Source organism: Vulpes vulpes, chromosome 4 (genome assembly GCF_048418805.1).
Source record: "Vulpes vulpes isolate BD-2025 chromosome 4, VulVul3, whole genome shotgun sequence".
Lineage (NCBI taxonomy): Eukaryota > Metazoa > Chordata > Mammalia > Carnivora > Canidae > Vulpes > Vulpes vulpes.
The window spans coordinates 142,789,650-142,806,437 of record NC_132783.1 but is presented as its reverse complement, the minus strand read 5'-3'; the positions used below and the strand labels follow the sequence as shown (position 1 = coordinate 142,806,437).

The 16,788-nt window shown below is 33.1% G+C and overlaps 1 protein-coding gene and 1 pseudogene across 18 annotated transcripts in view; both read right to left on the bottom strand.

The window, feature by feature from the left end:
• Window positions 1-16,788, bottom strand: part of CDH18 (cadherin 18) — a 948,807-nt gene that overhangs the window by 665,297 nt on the left and 266,722 nt on the right. For all 18 annotated transcript variants that reach the window (XM_072757177.1, XM_072757194.1, XM_072757200.1 and 15 more), the window contains exon 2: window positions 9,967-10,028. The gene's annotated coding sequence lies outside the window, so the exon portion shown is untranslated. The remainder of the gene's footprint in view (window positions 1-9,966; window positions 10,029-16,788) is intronic.
• Window positions 1-16,788, bottom strand: part of LOC112925084 (F-actin-capping protein subunit alpha-1-like) — an 88,288-nt pseudogene that overhangs the window by 54,510 nt on the left and 16,990 nt on the right.

Sequence of the window (16,788 nt, the reverse complement as noted above, 5' to 3'; positions counted from 1 at the left end):
GATTTTGCCGATGATTGCATAGTATATTTTTATTTCAAACTATGCTAAATATTTTACTCTAAATAGGTGTAGAATTTTATATGCCACTTATATTTTAATAATGGAGTTAGATTATTTACAATTAAGTGAGAATATAAAGATACTTGATCAGAGCAAGAGATAGAGAGAGAGAGGCAGAGCAGGAGCAGGGGGAGGGGCAGAGGGAGAAGCCGACTCCCTGTGAGCAGGGAGCTGGATGTGAGCAGGGGCTCCATGCCAGGACCCTCAGATCACGACCTGAGCCAAACACTTAACTGACTAAGCCTCCCAGGCGCTCTGGTAATCTTTTATAATATATCTTCTTCTATTACTTTCCATCATTCTTCCTGTGTCATTGTTTAAATAAGATCTCCTAGAAATCAGTTCTAAAAAAACTGGTATCTGTCTACAATGATGCACACATTTCACTAGTTAAACGGTTATTAAAGAGAAAGCATACAAAATAATGTCAACTTCCTGAAAGAAGAATTTGTGATGTGGATTAGCCTAAACTAAAGTGGCAAAATATATGTACTAGAAGAGCAAACATCATTTGATTTTTCTAAATATGAATTTGAATACAAAAAAAGAAAAAAAAGACAATGATGTGATTCATAATACCAAAGAAAAGACCACACACACACACACACACAGACACACACACACACACACACAACAATAGTGTATATTCAAGTGTGGATTTGATTTGTTATTATTGCAGGGTAATGATTTATTCTTTTATTCTATCATGAAAACAAAACAAAACAAAAAAGCAACTTAAATTAAAAAAAGAGAATTCCACTTTTTATTCAAACTATGTGTAATAATCAGGGATACCAGGGCGGCTTTTTATTCAAACTATGTGTAATAATCAGGGATACCAGGGTGGCTCAGTGGTTGAGCGTCTGCGGTTGGCTCAGGTCATGACCCTGGAGTCCTGAGATCGAGTCCCACATCGGGCTCCCTGCAGGGAGCCTGCTTCTCCCTCTGCCTGTGTCTCTCCATGCATCTTACATGTGCCAGTTGTTGATTGATTGATTGATTGATTGATTTTTGCATTATTTATTTATTGACTTCTCAAAACAGTGTTGTTGGTGTTCTTGCTTGTTTTTGTGTTTGCTTTTTTTGTAGATAACATTTAACTTCAATTCTTTTAATATTAATATTAATAAGTGCCAAGAACTGAGGTTTGAACCCAGGTTGCAGGTCTCTCTGAAACCAAAGCCCTTGTTCAGGCATGTGCTGTTTGCGAGAGATTTAGGGATGAAGCATTATAGGTGCTTTGATGGGAAAATTGAGGTATTATCTCCACAAAAACATTATTCTCAGCTCCACAGAGACAAGTCTATGTTTTTTTTAAATATATAAATCATGTTTTTTCTGAGGCAACCTTTAAATTCTTAGCAAATATTTGTTATACAAATTTGATTTCTGAAAAATTAGTTAGGAAGAAAGTGAAGCAAAGTAAGCAACAGACTGAGTCAAGGATTTATGTAGGATACGCAGGGGATATTCCATATTTAGAACTGTCTCAGTCTAATCCCTAACTGCAAAGGTAACTAATACATCGACACCCTGTTTGGGTCAATTCCCAGCATTAAACCTACACTAAGGAATGCTGGTGGAAAATTGCATTCTATCTATAATCTCACTTTAACAGTTCTGAACGTTTTGGTATATATGCCTTATCTACATGTTTTAACTGCTTTATAGCAAATCCTATATATAAAGAAAATTTCTTCTAAATAATATAGCAGGAAGCTCTAAAATATAAAGATACTTTCTTACATGATGACAAATATGATACCATTATTTTAATTAATAAAATTATCAGTCATTATCACCTAACACTTGGTCTAAATAGAAATATCTGTCTCCAAATATATTTTTACATTTTGTTGTTCCACAGAATCGTAACAGAGCCCAAAACTCGAACTCAATTGTGATGGTCTCTTAAACTCTTAAGAAAAGACAATTTAACAATAAATAAATAATTGAATAAATAAGTACTCTTAAATGAAATAAATATATCATTAGAATAAATTCAGTAATTGTATTTACCACTATAGTCTGGACCAGTGAGACTTTTATGTCAGAAAGGGCCTAGTTCCAGAAGGCTTTAGGGAACCTCCATTCCACTCACAGGCATATCAAATAATGAGTGTGAGGCCCAGAAAAGTTACATTAATTACTCAAGATCACATATCTAGAAGAGTCAAAAGGAGAAATTGCTAGTAAAGCTTAGACCTCTGGACCCTCAGTTGAAGATTTCTGACATTATCCAGTTATTGAAGCCTGGGGCGCTATGTAGTATCAAGGTGTTTCGCTCAGGATATACATATTCCAAATAAGACAATTTCAACATATGTTTGGGAAAATACATGAATAAATATAATTCACTAGCAACATACTATCCAATAACAACCTCTATTAAGGGTTGCTGAATCTCATGTTTGAATTTTCATTTTGCATGATCTAATTTAATCCAATAAAGGAGTTTTTAAAATCAGAACATCAAACAAAGCCATGACACATATGCGTGAACCAAGTATATTTTCTGTTAAAAAAGATATCAAATATGGTTAGGAGACATTCAATGTCCCCAGACCTACAGTCTACATTGGACTAGCTTCATCATTTTATGTAGAAAAGAACAGTCAGAAGATGTTCAAATAAATTTCCTACTTCCTTCCACAATGATCAGAAAATCTCAATATTGATAGTTTTAAGAAGGGTTAGAAAATGCATTTAAGCATGAAAAATTGATGGGATTTATGCATTGGCCTGGGTAAAAACAAAAATAATGAAGTTTGCTTATGATAAATAGATGCAAATGTCATTTCTTGAAACTTTATTATTGTCAGGACTTCTGAAAGAAGAAGAATTGATTGAATTTCTTTGAACTGTAATGACTTTACACAATGTCCTATGTTATTATCAAAGAAATTTTGTCACTTGTAAGGTTTTTTTTTCTCTACATCCAATTTTTAAAATCATAAATCAGTAGGATAAATGAAGACCCTAGTTAATCTCCCAAATCAAGGCCAAAAAAAAAAAAAAAAAGATAAACCATCTTTTCTTTCTTTTTATTTTTAATTTATTCAAACTTTAAACAACAGATTTAATGTCTGAGTCTAACTGCATTAAGCAACAGTTTAACAGGAAACCTCAAAACGTAAAGATCTTATGTTTTGGTTTGGTGTTGCACTGGTTGATTTACCAGTGCCCAGGAGTTACATTAAATCAGAACTAAATGGCCATTTGTGAGCAGATATGTCTCCAGCTCTGCACGATGGCTTTTCTTGTCCTTGCAGAGCAGACTTAATAAATAAAGCCTGCACTCACACTAAAATCAGTCCCCAACTTTATTTTACCTTCTAACAAAACACTCTGGATACACCATTTTTGCAATAATATTGAAATAGATGGCATTATGTTGTAGTATATTCTAGTAAAACAAGGGAAGCTGTATCAAAAGAGGCTCTAAGACATTTTTATATCCCCATAAATATGCCTGGATTTGAATCCCAAAACAAATGTGACCAAAACCAGTTTATTTTTCTGAGGCAAAATAGAAATCACAGCAATGGAGGAGGTAAAAATAGTTGCCTAACAGGCCAGTTGTGATTAAGAGAGGAAAAATTATCGCCAGGAAGCCTAAGTGTGAACGTCCATTTGATCTACAATGAGTTGTTTAATATATTCTCTTAAGAAAATGGGGATGTTAATACCTATCTCAGAATATCAGAAACACTTAGCAAGGTGACTAATGTATGTTGCAGTGCCTTGTTCAGTGCCTGACGTTGTAAATATGCAAAAAATACTCAGGAAGTTGAATAGCGTGATTTGAGATAAGTCATAAGCCCCTAGTGAAACATGCCAACCCACACATAAAAAACACATCCCCTAGAAAGCACACTGAAAACGTGATGGGCCTATTGTAGAACAGAACTCATCCGTAGTGGAGTAGTCCCTTGACTCAGCATTTTAATTGCTACATGGAACCAGTTCAGGAGGGAGTAATAGGTCATTAATGTGTCAACAGCGAATGTGATCACCACTTTTGATTCACAGATGAAAAAACCTTAAGAAAAAAGGGACATGGTAATACTTGGATGTTATGATTGTTGGTGATGGTTGTTTTAAAGAAGGGTGGGTAGCTGATGATGAGCCAGACAATGACTCTCAAAATTTAAGAAAGGTGGAAGAGCAGTATAGGGAATTACAGAAGATCCATGAATTCATTGTAGTGATGCTAAATATAAAAGGTGATAGGGCCAAAGGATATGCTTACTACATAGTTTGGCCTTGAGTTAATTGTATAAAATATCAGAATTAAACATATAGCAACTATGTCAGAAGATGTGAATAGAGGCCATATTATGTTTTCATATATCTGCCTCATAAAAATGTCTTCTTGTATTTCACAAACTTTATTCAAGTGACTATTTATTATTTTTGTATATCAATTATCACATACTGTATTTAGAACCCACTTAGAAACACAGATGTGCTTTCCAAATGATCCATATTTCAGTACGATCCTTTTCTATCCCTTTGTTGTTGTTTTTATTTACTTAATACACTTTTTAGTCACAAATCTATTGAGAATTTGATGAAAGGTATGCAAACTCCAGGCAGGAAAAAAATGTATAAGGAAACAAAATCTTGCACATGTTTTTGAAAAAACAAAAAACAAAAAACTGGAAATAGAGTTCTAGTATTTTACTTGAAGGAAAGCAGAAGTAAAAATGTGAAGGAGATAATCATGAATCCAGAATTAGAAAGAAACCAGCAATGCTAAATAGTAGCCAACCTCAACCACAGTACATCTCTGAGTGAATAACAGTATATGCTGTACAACCCTGTATGGCTGATTTTAAGAGCAAAGTGTTAGTGTTAAAAGGACCCCAAACCAGTCCAGGTTTAGTTTCTTCATCCATAAAACAAATAAATAAAACTGTATTATTCTAAATATTCAATGAAATTGTGTATCCCAATCACTTAGTAGCTGGCTTAGAGAGGGCATGTAGTAATTTACATGCATAAAGTGAAAATATCCAGCAATTGGAAATTTCCATGGTGGGATCTCCAAGATGGCTCCACAACTGGGAGCTCAGCTTTTGTCTTGGGCTCAGCTCAGCCCTCGACGTCCTTCCTGCTTTCTCCTTATCTGCTCATCCAGTGGGGCCACGCCAATCACAGTTCACTCCTTCACAATCAGTGTCTTAGGCCCAAACATCCAGCCTAACATTTTCTTAATATAACATATGAGTCCATGCTTAGGAGTTGAGTCAAGATGTTCCCTTCCACCTGTAAGCAAGCCTCTACTCTCTGATACTCCTCTGCGTGTTTTAAGAGATGCAGTCTATTAAGCAAGCTCTTCTCTACTTTCCTTCTTTTGTTCGATTCACTTAATGTTTACTAATCTGTCCTATGCCAAGTCCACGTGTTTACCCACAGGAGAGAGTTTCAATCTTGGAGGCAGCAAAGTAGATTACAAAGAGTTAAAGGAACTCTCCTCAAAAGAGTTAACAGTTAGTTAACTAGAGTCCTGAAGATAACAGACTGTGCGAGAAAGAATTGGGATTCTCCAAAGGTGGGTCAAAGACATAGTTTGGGGGAAAAGGCAAATTCTAGTAGGTTAAGGTATAGTATTTATGCATCGTGACTTCACAATAATAGGTAGAGGTTGGTAGATAATTAGGAAAAGGGACAAACAATTTGAATTAAAATCAAGAAACAACAAAATGTTTGAGAAAATTCGTAATTAACTCAAAGAACATACTATGAAAGATTCATTCATTTCTATTGAGTAGATAACTATTTCACTTTATATTCCAGGAAAACATAATCATTTATTTATAAACACACACCAGATACTTTGACTTGTAAAGTAAATTTAATGTGTGATCACTGAATTACAAAATGTACATGAGGCTATTTTTTAATTGAGGATTTTGATGGGATTTGAAATATTGAAGTGACAGATTGAATTCTGATTATATGAAGGTTATTTCTTCAATGAGATATGTTTCATTTGGATGACACTGTTGAGTAAGAAAAGGAATAAGTATTTGACATTAAGTAACACAAATCATGCTATTAATCAACAGATGTACAGGAAACATGAAAATGCACGATCGTATTCTTTCTCATAAACTGTCAGTCTGATTCTATCCCCCAGATGCTCATAAATCTACTGCAGTTAAGGGCCAAGAGGACAACATTCATCTGTGAGCACAAACATTTCTTGCCATGAACTCCAACATCCAAACAAGTGGCAGCAGAAGTAATGGACCTGTCGAGGGCCCCTTCTCTGGCACTGTAGTACCTGACGGTCCTTTTCAGAATTAACTTATTTTGAAACACAATACCCACATCTCAACAACTGCAACTAGAAACCAGAGTTTTACCAGTTCAAACTAAACACAGATAAACCTCAGTGACCTTCTTCAGGGAGAGACCCCATGCTGATTGCTGGGCATTTCTTGTTGATGTTTTACTCCTCTGCACTTAGAAATACAAGTGTAAGCAAACGTTAAACTTCACATAATCACATTGTGTCTTTGGTTTAGTTGACATTTTAAAACAACTGTCTAGAGTCCTATAAAATCCATGCCATTTTGATTTTACCCACAGGTCTTCCGGAAAGTAATAATCATATCTATATCACAGGGTAATTGTGAAAAGTAAATAAGTTTACAAACACAAATCACTCAATATAAGTCATATTAATAAGCAAAAACTTATATAGTCCATTACATGCTGGCATGTAGAAAATTTTATACAATTTACTTGATTTCTTTTTTTTAAATATTTTATTTATTTATTTATTTATTTATTTATTTATTTATTTATTTATTCAGGAGACACACAGAGAGAGGCAGAGACACAGAGAGAGGGAGAAGCAGGCTCCATGCAGGGAGCCCAATGTGGGACTCGATCCCAGGATCCTGGGATCATGATCTGGGCCGAAGGCAGATCCTAAACCACTGAGCCACCCAGGTGTTCCTACAATTTACTTGATTTCTTTATATAATTATATCAAGGCTACTTATTAGACTAAGAAAGACACATGGGAACAAACAAACAAGAATTACTATTGGGTAAATACAGCAGATAGGTCATATCTTTTCTAACACAAATTGTATGAAATAGTATTTATTGAAATCTAGTGGATAGAAATATATTTGTACTCACATTTTTGAGATGAAAAAAGGGAAGGGTAAATATTAAATAATTTAATTCATTAAACATGTATTATGTAATTTTCCTATAATTATAAAAAATAATCATAATCTGTTGAAAATAATGAGGCAAATTTTGAGTATCAGTATGTATAAATTATGTACTCACATTCATTTCATCTAAAAACATAAAAATTGTTTATTTAATTGCTTATCCAAGTGAATCATTTTTCAAAATTAGGGGACAGCTATTAACTTTTGAATTATGAGAAAGCTATACAGTTTATGGTTCTACTCCATTAAACATTCAATAGGTATATTGTTCATTCTACTGTACAGACAATTCAATCATTAAAGTGGACATGTACCTTCATGAAAATTGTGTTTCTCCGAAATTTTTGATGAAAGATATACCATTCAATATAAGTTACAGAAAAGAAGTGAAATGTGAATATTCTCCAAAAATGTAAGCTCTTTATGAAGGACACTGCTGTTTGGAAACTGCTTATTTACAAAAAAAAAAAAAAAAAGATTTAAAAATTACATATATAAACTCTATAACCTATGTAGTAACAAAAACTTCCTTTTACAAGGATATTAATCTCAAGTCTATCTTGATTAATTAAATACAAATATTGTCTTGACATTTAAACCTGTAATGTTATATATTATAATAGAGTTTCCAGAATACCTTATACGAATCAGAGACACAGACTGTATATAAAGGCATGGTTAGAATTTAATTGACAAATAAAATCAATGTAAAATCTCTTCTTCTGGCTCCCTTTTTTCCTTTCTGTTATTTTTTAAAATATACGTTGCAAAAATGTTTGAACTGAAAAATATTCTTAGATGAAATTCACGTGGTAAACAGAATCATGGCCCCCTTCTGTATGTTGCACAGACCTGTGTTTGAATTTGGTCTAAAGCCATGGAAATTTGGGCTAATATTAAATGTCTAATTAGCCATTATCTTACAAGATGCTACAATTTAAGAGGTCCCACTCACTGTAATATAACCCTTTCTGAAAGTATGCTATGGTTCTTAGCTCTCACATTCAGTCTAAATGACTCAGTGTAAATATTATGTTCACAATACCCACAATTTTAAAGATGGGTAGTATAAAATAAAAACATAATAAATACCTTAATAATAAATTTTCCTATAATATTTTCATTTTCAAAGATATTTACCTTTAATTACATACTGGGGAATGAATGCTGTAAATTTTATACACCCACATACTCACATTCACACAAGCCCACTGTGTTTTTCTTGAATAATGAAGTGTACTCATGATAAGCAGTCTTGCTTATTTATAATAGTTTATTTATTATTAAAATAACTAAGCTATGTATGCCACAAAGTCTTTCATAGCATTGTTTCTATATCTTATTTTTACTCCCACATGTACTTCCACCGAAGAAGACATTTTCTTTTTCTTTTTTTTGAAGAAGACATTTTCAAAAACAAATATTCGTTCAACACAAATACATTCCAAATATATGTGATAAGAAAACTCATGGTTTGTAAGAATTTCCAACATAATCGAGATTTCAGTATCCTGAGGGGACTTGGGCCACGTACAGGAGGTGGTGTATGAGGGAGGAGGGATTTAATGTTCAAAAACTGTGTTGCCTTATACCCTGGCTTGAGTTGAATGGAATACAATTTGGTTTAGATTTTGTTTGTTTGCTGTTGTTGTTTTACATTTAATATATTATAACAAGATCAGATCTGTATTTAGAGTTGTATTTATAAAATAAAAAGCACATTATATAAAACAACAGGATTTGACTATGAAAATATTGAGTGTTTTGATATAGCAGCATTTTTTATCTCTTTTATTGGTACAAAGGAGCAAGAATATATATTAATTATTATATTAATTATATAATTCTATTATAATTATATTATTAGAATTATTAGAATAATTATATTAATTCATATAATACTTTTGATATCATGACTTGTATCCTTACCTTTCAATTTTTCATAAGAAATTCAAGTATTCAAGGAGAAGTTCATCATAATGCAAGGCAGTTTCGTATCAGATGTCATTAGTCATTCACCAACATGGTAGGTGTATTTTTATCTATTATTTATTAAATTTTTCAATACCTATACCTATTATACTTATTATTCAAATATAAGTATAATTGTTTTAGTAAACCCTACTTATAAGACAAACTTAATAGATAAGTGATAATTAATAGCCAGGACCAGTTATATCTTAAGAAACTGACATTCAAAGATGTTACAAAATGCAAATTCAATGTTCATTAGGAAAGAGATCTACATCTAGTGACAAGTCAAAATAATTAGTAAAACATAAATAATATGATTTCTCTATGTGTATTTCAAGCACATACATTTACAAAATTACATTTTAAAAATAGTTCTTAAAATATGGAAATGTAGTAATATATTCATTGAGAGCTCTTTCCTGAGCTTCTACGTTTTTAAAAGAAAATTTAGAAACACTTATAAAAGTCAGCCTAATGTCAATGCACTTGGATGGTTCTATGACATTTGAAAAGTGTGCCTATTAGAAGGAGTTCCAAAATTCCTGAGAAAAAATAAGTTGATAGATAGATAATATTTTTAAAGTATAATTTGAAAACAGAAGAGAATTTCTAACTCAAACCTTTTATAGCAAGATAGCTAGCTATAAAGATCTTTCAGAGAAACTGTATCTCAACAATTTTAACAGATCTATAACATTTTTGATATAACAAAAATAATTGAAAAATTTACCTTATAATTCAATTCATGAATGTTAGGTGATATATTTTCTTATATACAGCTGTGATGAGGTCCTGAAGGAAAATGTAAAGAAAAATATATCAAAATCTTTTCAATATTCATATTGTATAAATCTATGAATAGTTATAAATAATGCAAAATATAGTTATTATACATTTTTCCATACCACTCAAAACCCAACTCATGAAAGCATGATGGGGAAAGTAGCAAATGTACCTTTTGAAGGGCTAAAATATTGAGAAGCTCAAACTGCCAGACTTTTGTTTTGTTTTGTTTTATTTTGTTTTAGGGCATAGCCTTTGAGACAGACACCCCAATTAGAATCTCAATTCGCTCAGTTGTTAGCTGTGCAATTTTGGACAATTCAGCTATGTTCTCTGAACCATTAGTACTTTAGCTGATTAATATAGATATAATATGCCCTTTGTAGGGGCCTCAGTATTAAGTATTACTATCCATTTGTGGTACCTAACATTCAGCCTAATACACAGTCAATATTTAATTTTAAAGTATTAGTAATACATAAAATAAAATAAATAATAAAACAAATTATTAGTGACTCTAAGTAACAATAAAATACTATTTATAAGAATAACAATTATTAGTATGTATTATGAATTCAATGATTAGTCTCCTTTGAAACTAATACGATATGAAAGATCAGAAAGGAAATGCAGAAAACAGAACCAAATATAAACTAAAATATAATATATAATGAGGGACTTTTGTAGATCCAAAAGAAGTATATTGTTCTAGAATTGTGATACTTAGACTTTAGAGGGAATTAATAGCATTTTCATATTTTGATAAGGTAAAAATATAATTTCAGTTGTATTGAAGTATTAATATTGAAAAGACAGTATTAATATAAGAAAAATAAAAGGTGAATATGTAAGCTCAGAGGATAATGAAGCCTTTCAGAACCTAAAATCAAATGGCTTAAGGATTCTTCTTATCGTTAGCCAAAATCAACTTAGCAATGATCTTAGGTGACCATGTGATTTGCTATGATTAAAATGACATTTACAGGGGCACCCGCGTGGCTTAGTCAGTTAAGCATCTGCCTTAGGTTCAGGCCATGATCTCTGGGTCCTGGGATGGAGCCCCTGCATGAGACTCCTGCTTAGCGGGGAGCCTGCTTCTCCCTCTGCCCCATCGCCTCATACACTCTCTCCAATAAATAAATAAATAAAGAAATGAAAATATTATTTAAAAATGACATTTACAAATCAAATGGAAGCCTCAAATACTTTAGGAAAAAGTTAAGAGGAATAGATTATCCATTATATAATATAAACGATTATTTACTGAGTACCTATTAGGTACCAAACACTATTATTCATATTGGGGATATAGCACTGAACAAAAGAGACAAAAGCACCTGCCCTCATGGTGTTTATATTTTGGAGAGTAAATATATATACCAAAATAAATATATATTGTATATAATATTATCAAAAGTGCTAAAAAATTAGGCAGGAAGCGATTATGAATTAATGATATAAAGATCTTTTGATCTATCAAAGCAAAAAGTCTCAAATTCCTTTAGAACACATACTACTCAGGAGCTTCCCTCTCCCTAAGCTACCTACATGTGCTCTCTATCCTGATATATTTTAGAACTCTGACATTTTCAATATGGCCTTTCCGAAAATAAGAGTACATAGAACCCAATGTGCCTGATTTCTAAGTTTGATTTTAGGAGCTAGTTATGCTACAGTGTTAAGAGGCGCTGTTTCCAGGAACTGGAATCGCTCTCACAGTGCATGAAGCATGGCGCCATTCAACTCACATATGTATGATTTGCATAGAGGAGCAAGGATTTCCAAGGAACAGTTTTTAAGAACTGGGTTATTTGAATATTCCACAAGAGAGAAACTCATAGGTGAGCACAGAAGGACCTATTTATGTAGAACTTACATGTTTTCCTAAGGTTAACAGAGGCCTTTTGGAAATGAGGCCAATAGCATATGGCTGATAATTTCATCTCAGCTCCATTGCTAGCATAGAAGAAGCAGTAACTCTCTTCCATGTGTATGACCTAGTGCACAGCACTGACTCAAATTGTCACATGGCTCCCTGATTTAACTGTTTAAAATCTGGCAAAAGATTGCTATCCACTGGTAAATTACTCAGCCATAAAAATGAATGATATCTTGCTACTTGCAACAACATGGATGGAGTTAGAGTGTCCTATGCTAAGATAAATAAGTCAGTCAGAGAAAGACAAATACCATATAATTTCAAAAGTATGTGGAATTTAGGAAACAAAACAGATGAAGGAAATAAAAGGGAAGGAAGGAAATAAAAAAAAAGATGAGATGAGGGGGAGGCCAACCGTAAGGGATTTTTAACTATGGAGAACAAATTGAGTGTTATTGGAAGGAAGGTGAGTGAGTGATGGCCTAAATGGGTGAAGAATATTAAGGGGGAAACCTGTAATGGGCACTGGGTGTTATATATAAGTGATGAATCACAAAATTCTACTCCTGAAACCAATATTACACTACATGTTAACTAACTAGAATTTAAATAAAAACTTTCAACAAACAAAAATAATAAATAAAATAAATAACATAGCCTGGGAAAGGAAAATTAATTTATAATTGTCCTGAGCACATTGCAAACAACTACATCAAACAGGAGATTTCACCAGTGGAAAAGCAACCCCGTCTTCTGTGTCGCATACATTTATTCAAGTATAAGGGGACAATCCATTTAGATACTTTCTGGAAAGAATTTATTTATTTATTTATTTAAGATTTTATTTATTCATGAGAGACACAGAGAGAGAGAGAGAGACCGAGACAGAGACAGAGACAGAGACATGGGCAGAGGGAGAAGCAGGCTCCATGCAGGGAACCTGATGTGGGACTCGATCCCAGGTCTCCAGGATCCCGTCCTGGGCCAAAGGTCGCGCTAAACCGCTGAGCGACCTGGGTTGCCCCTGAAAAGGATTTATAATATTTTCCATTTATATATTAAAAAAATATTTCACTTTTTAATATAGCACACTTTCTTGTCTCTACTTAGCTATTTCCATCTACCCAATATTTTTAAATGCAACAATTATTTTTGAGACAATTTCAATAAGTATTCATTTGCACTTCTTAGCTCTCCAAATAATGAAAAGTACATTTATAAGTATAGTTTAAGAAAAAAATATGTTTAAAAATATATGTATGTAGTTTTATAAAAATGTATTCTAGCTATATAGAGGTCATAGTATCAAAGCTATTCATGTTATGTTGCATTCCACTTGATTTCAATTTATTCCCTAAATTACAGGCTTAGTATATATATTCACAAAACTAAAGCCTCTGAAGGTTGTCCATAAATAACAAAAGGAGAGACATAGCAGCAGAGTACAATAATGTATTCATTTAATACAATTTTGTTAGTGATTTCGTTAATAGTTATTTTAGAGTAGTTTAAGGTTCAGAGGAAGTTTGAAGGGAAGGTACAGAGATTTCTCATATACCCCCTATCCCCACACAATGCATAGCTTTCCTCCATTATCAACATCCCTACCAAAGCAGTACATTTGTTGAAATTTATGAACCTACAGGGGTACATCATAATCATCCAAAGTCCATAATTTACATATGGTTCACTCTTGGCTTTGTATATTCTATGGGTTTGGACTAATGTTTGGCATGCATCTAACATTATGCTGCCATAACCCTCACCAATTCATTGTTCCTCCTTATGAAAGCAGAAAAACCAGGCCTGGACCCTGACTTAGAGAAAGTATGAGATGAGAGGTGTTTTAACACACTGTGTTTGTGGTACTTGTTCACAGCAATAGAAAACTAATAAAACTACCTCAAAGTGATATTGAGAAGCAGTAAATTTCTAATTCAGCTTTTTGACTTATAGAGTTAAATGTAAATGCATTTATTTTAGCAACTCCAAAAGATGCTTTTCTTCTGCATTCTCCCCTGAGAATGTTAATAATTAACAATAGAACAGTGTTTTTAATTTCAGATATTTTTAAATGCGTCTTTCACATTAACAACAGGAAAACAACTTTTTAGAAAGACGAAGTAAGTTGAACAAATAGAGCAATCTGTATTTAAAAATAAGGCCATTTTACTTAGAAATGCTTTGATATGCCATATGCATTGATCATTATAATTCATCCCTTATTTTAACACTTGGAAGGTTAAAAAAAAATAACACCGTTCCATAAAGATTGCTAAAGGCTAAAAAAAAAAAAAAAAAGATTGCTAAAGAAAAATAGTCATATTCTATATGGTTTGGTTTGTACTTCCAACATAACAACAATAAGACCAAACATTTTGACTGAATCACATTGGAAAGTCATCAGCAACAGGACTCCACTACATAATATAATTAGGAGTGCAATGTATAAATAATCCTTTGCTCCTTGATACAAGGTGCTGCTCGTTCATTAGTATAAGGGTCATTTGTAAGCCAATTTTGTTATTACCCTGAAACGACATTGTTGTTAAATTGTGATAAAGGGGAAACCATAAATTGGGAAAGAATTTTAATGGTCGTTATCTTCATTAGCTAATGAGATGTGCTAATTATGTCCTTAAATGACAATGATTTAGTAGTACTGGCAAAGAGGGCTCAGAGAGCAATAACTAGGCCAGTCCCCTTCAATGTGCTTTCACAATGTTGGAAGGGACATAATAACTAAGAGCCATAATTATGTTATGTGTAATACTATTCATTAAAAGTGTCTTAGTTATGTTAGATTTTATGTTGTTTTCCATGATATATTTGCATAAAATGTAGGGTACTGAAAATGTGACAGAGAAAATTGCATTAAGGTTGTATTTTTTCAAGTGTGATCCCTGAGACCCCTGGAGATCCCATCTCCCTGAGGAGATGCATGAGGTTTAAACCATTTCCATAGTAATTAAACATTATGCTCTTTTTACTGTGTTGACAGAAGGGGGGAAAGGAAAAAAAAAAAAAAAACTCTAGGTAAAAATGCTGGTTCCTAAGCATAAATCAAAAAAGTGACTCCCAACTGTACTAAAACTTATTGTATTTTTCAACTCAATACAGTTTCAGGAAAAAAAGAAAAGAAAGAAGAAAAGAAAGGAAAGAAAGAAAAAAAGAAGAAAGAAAGAAAGAAAGAAAGAAAGAAAGAAAGAAAGAAAGAAAGAAAGAAATGGTAAGAGGGAGAGAAGGGGAAAATGTTAGTTTTTCCTTAAAAAAAGAAAAATAAATAAATATAAATAAATGTGTGGCGTTGAGTACATATCATTTTATATTCTGTATGAAGAAACAGGAAATATATATGAGACTCTTCTGTTCTTATCTGAAGTATAATGGTAGCAACAGGAAAAGTATATGGGTAATTGAGTTGTGAGCTATGAGCTAAACTAGCCGTTTTATATTTTTTTTTATTTTTATGGAATACCATTTTTATTTGACATAGTGACAGCCAAATGTAGATACTCAGATTTCACCATTTGTTAGACATTTCCTTGAATGTGAACAGAAGAAATTGCTACTTCAAAGAACTCATAGTATTTGTTGCCAATGATTCATTATTTTAAGCAAAAATTTGAATTTGTGAAAATTTGTGCATATCCACTTGATTTTGACAGTTTTTCGAATCTAAAAGACTTTTCTATTAAGACTATTCACAATTTGGGCAAATTTGATTTTTTTTTTTTATAATGAAACTTGTCAATATTTGGAAGTTCTGCATATCTCAGCAAAACAATATTTCTCAAATGACCAAAGGATAATGTTCCAGAATTATCCACAGGTTAAGGATTTTTCAATTGTTGAGGTGTCTTTTTTTTTTTTTTAAGACTTTATGTGTTTATTTGACAGAGAGGGAAAGAAACACAAATAGGCAGAGTGGCAGGCAGAGAGAGTGAGAGAGGTAGAGAGAGAGAGAGAGAGAGAGAAAGAGAGAAAGAGAGAAAGAGGAAGAGAGAGAGAGAAGCAGGCTCTCTGATGAGCAGAGAACCCAATGCGGGGCCTGAAAGCAGGAACATGGGATCATGACCTGAGCTGAAGGCAGATGCTTAACTGACTGAGCCACCCAGGTGCCCCCAATTGTTGAGTTTTGAGGGTCCTGGTGGCTCAGTTGTTACAGCATCTGCCTTGGGGGCAGGTCATAATCCCAGGGTCCTGGGTTTTGTCTGCATTCAGCTCCCTCCCTGATAGAGCCTTCTTTTCCCTCTGCCTCTGCCTCCTGCCTTGCTCCTGCACTCATGCTCTCTCTCTCTCTCTCTCTCGTGTGTGCACTTTCTCAAATAAATATAATCTTTAAAAACTGTTGATTTTAATGTATATCAAAAACATCACAGTTACCTGAAAAATATTAAAATGCTGCCATTTTCAAACACATATGAGAATGAGGCCATTTTTTTCTCATATACTTCAACTAAACAGCCTAGTGTAATAGATTAAGGAAGCAGATATGATAATTCATCTGCTTTCTATTAAACCGGACATCATTTTTTTAAAAGTCAAATAATGCCAAAATTATTGTTAAGTTAAAAAAATTCCTCAGCTTTTATTTCTAAAATATTAAATACTGACTTATATAATCATATAAGCAAAAGAACTTTGGGACTTCGATTTTAAGACTTTAAGGAGGTGCCTGGGTGGCTCAGTGGGTTAGGTATCTAACTCTTGGTGTCAGCTCAGGTCATGATCTCATGGGTTGTAGGATCCAACCTGGAGTAGGGCTCCAAGCTCAGAGGAAAGTCTGCTTGAAGGTCCTCTTCCTCTGCCCCTCCCCCTGTGCACTCTCTGTCACTAAAATAAATAAATAAATAAATCTTAGGGGGAAGAAAGACTTTAAGGGATATT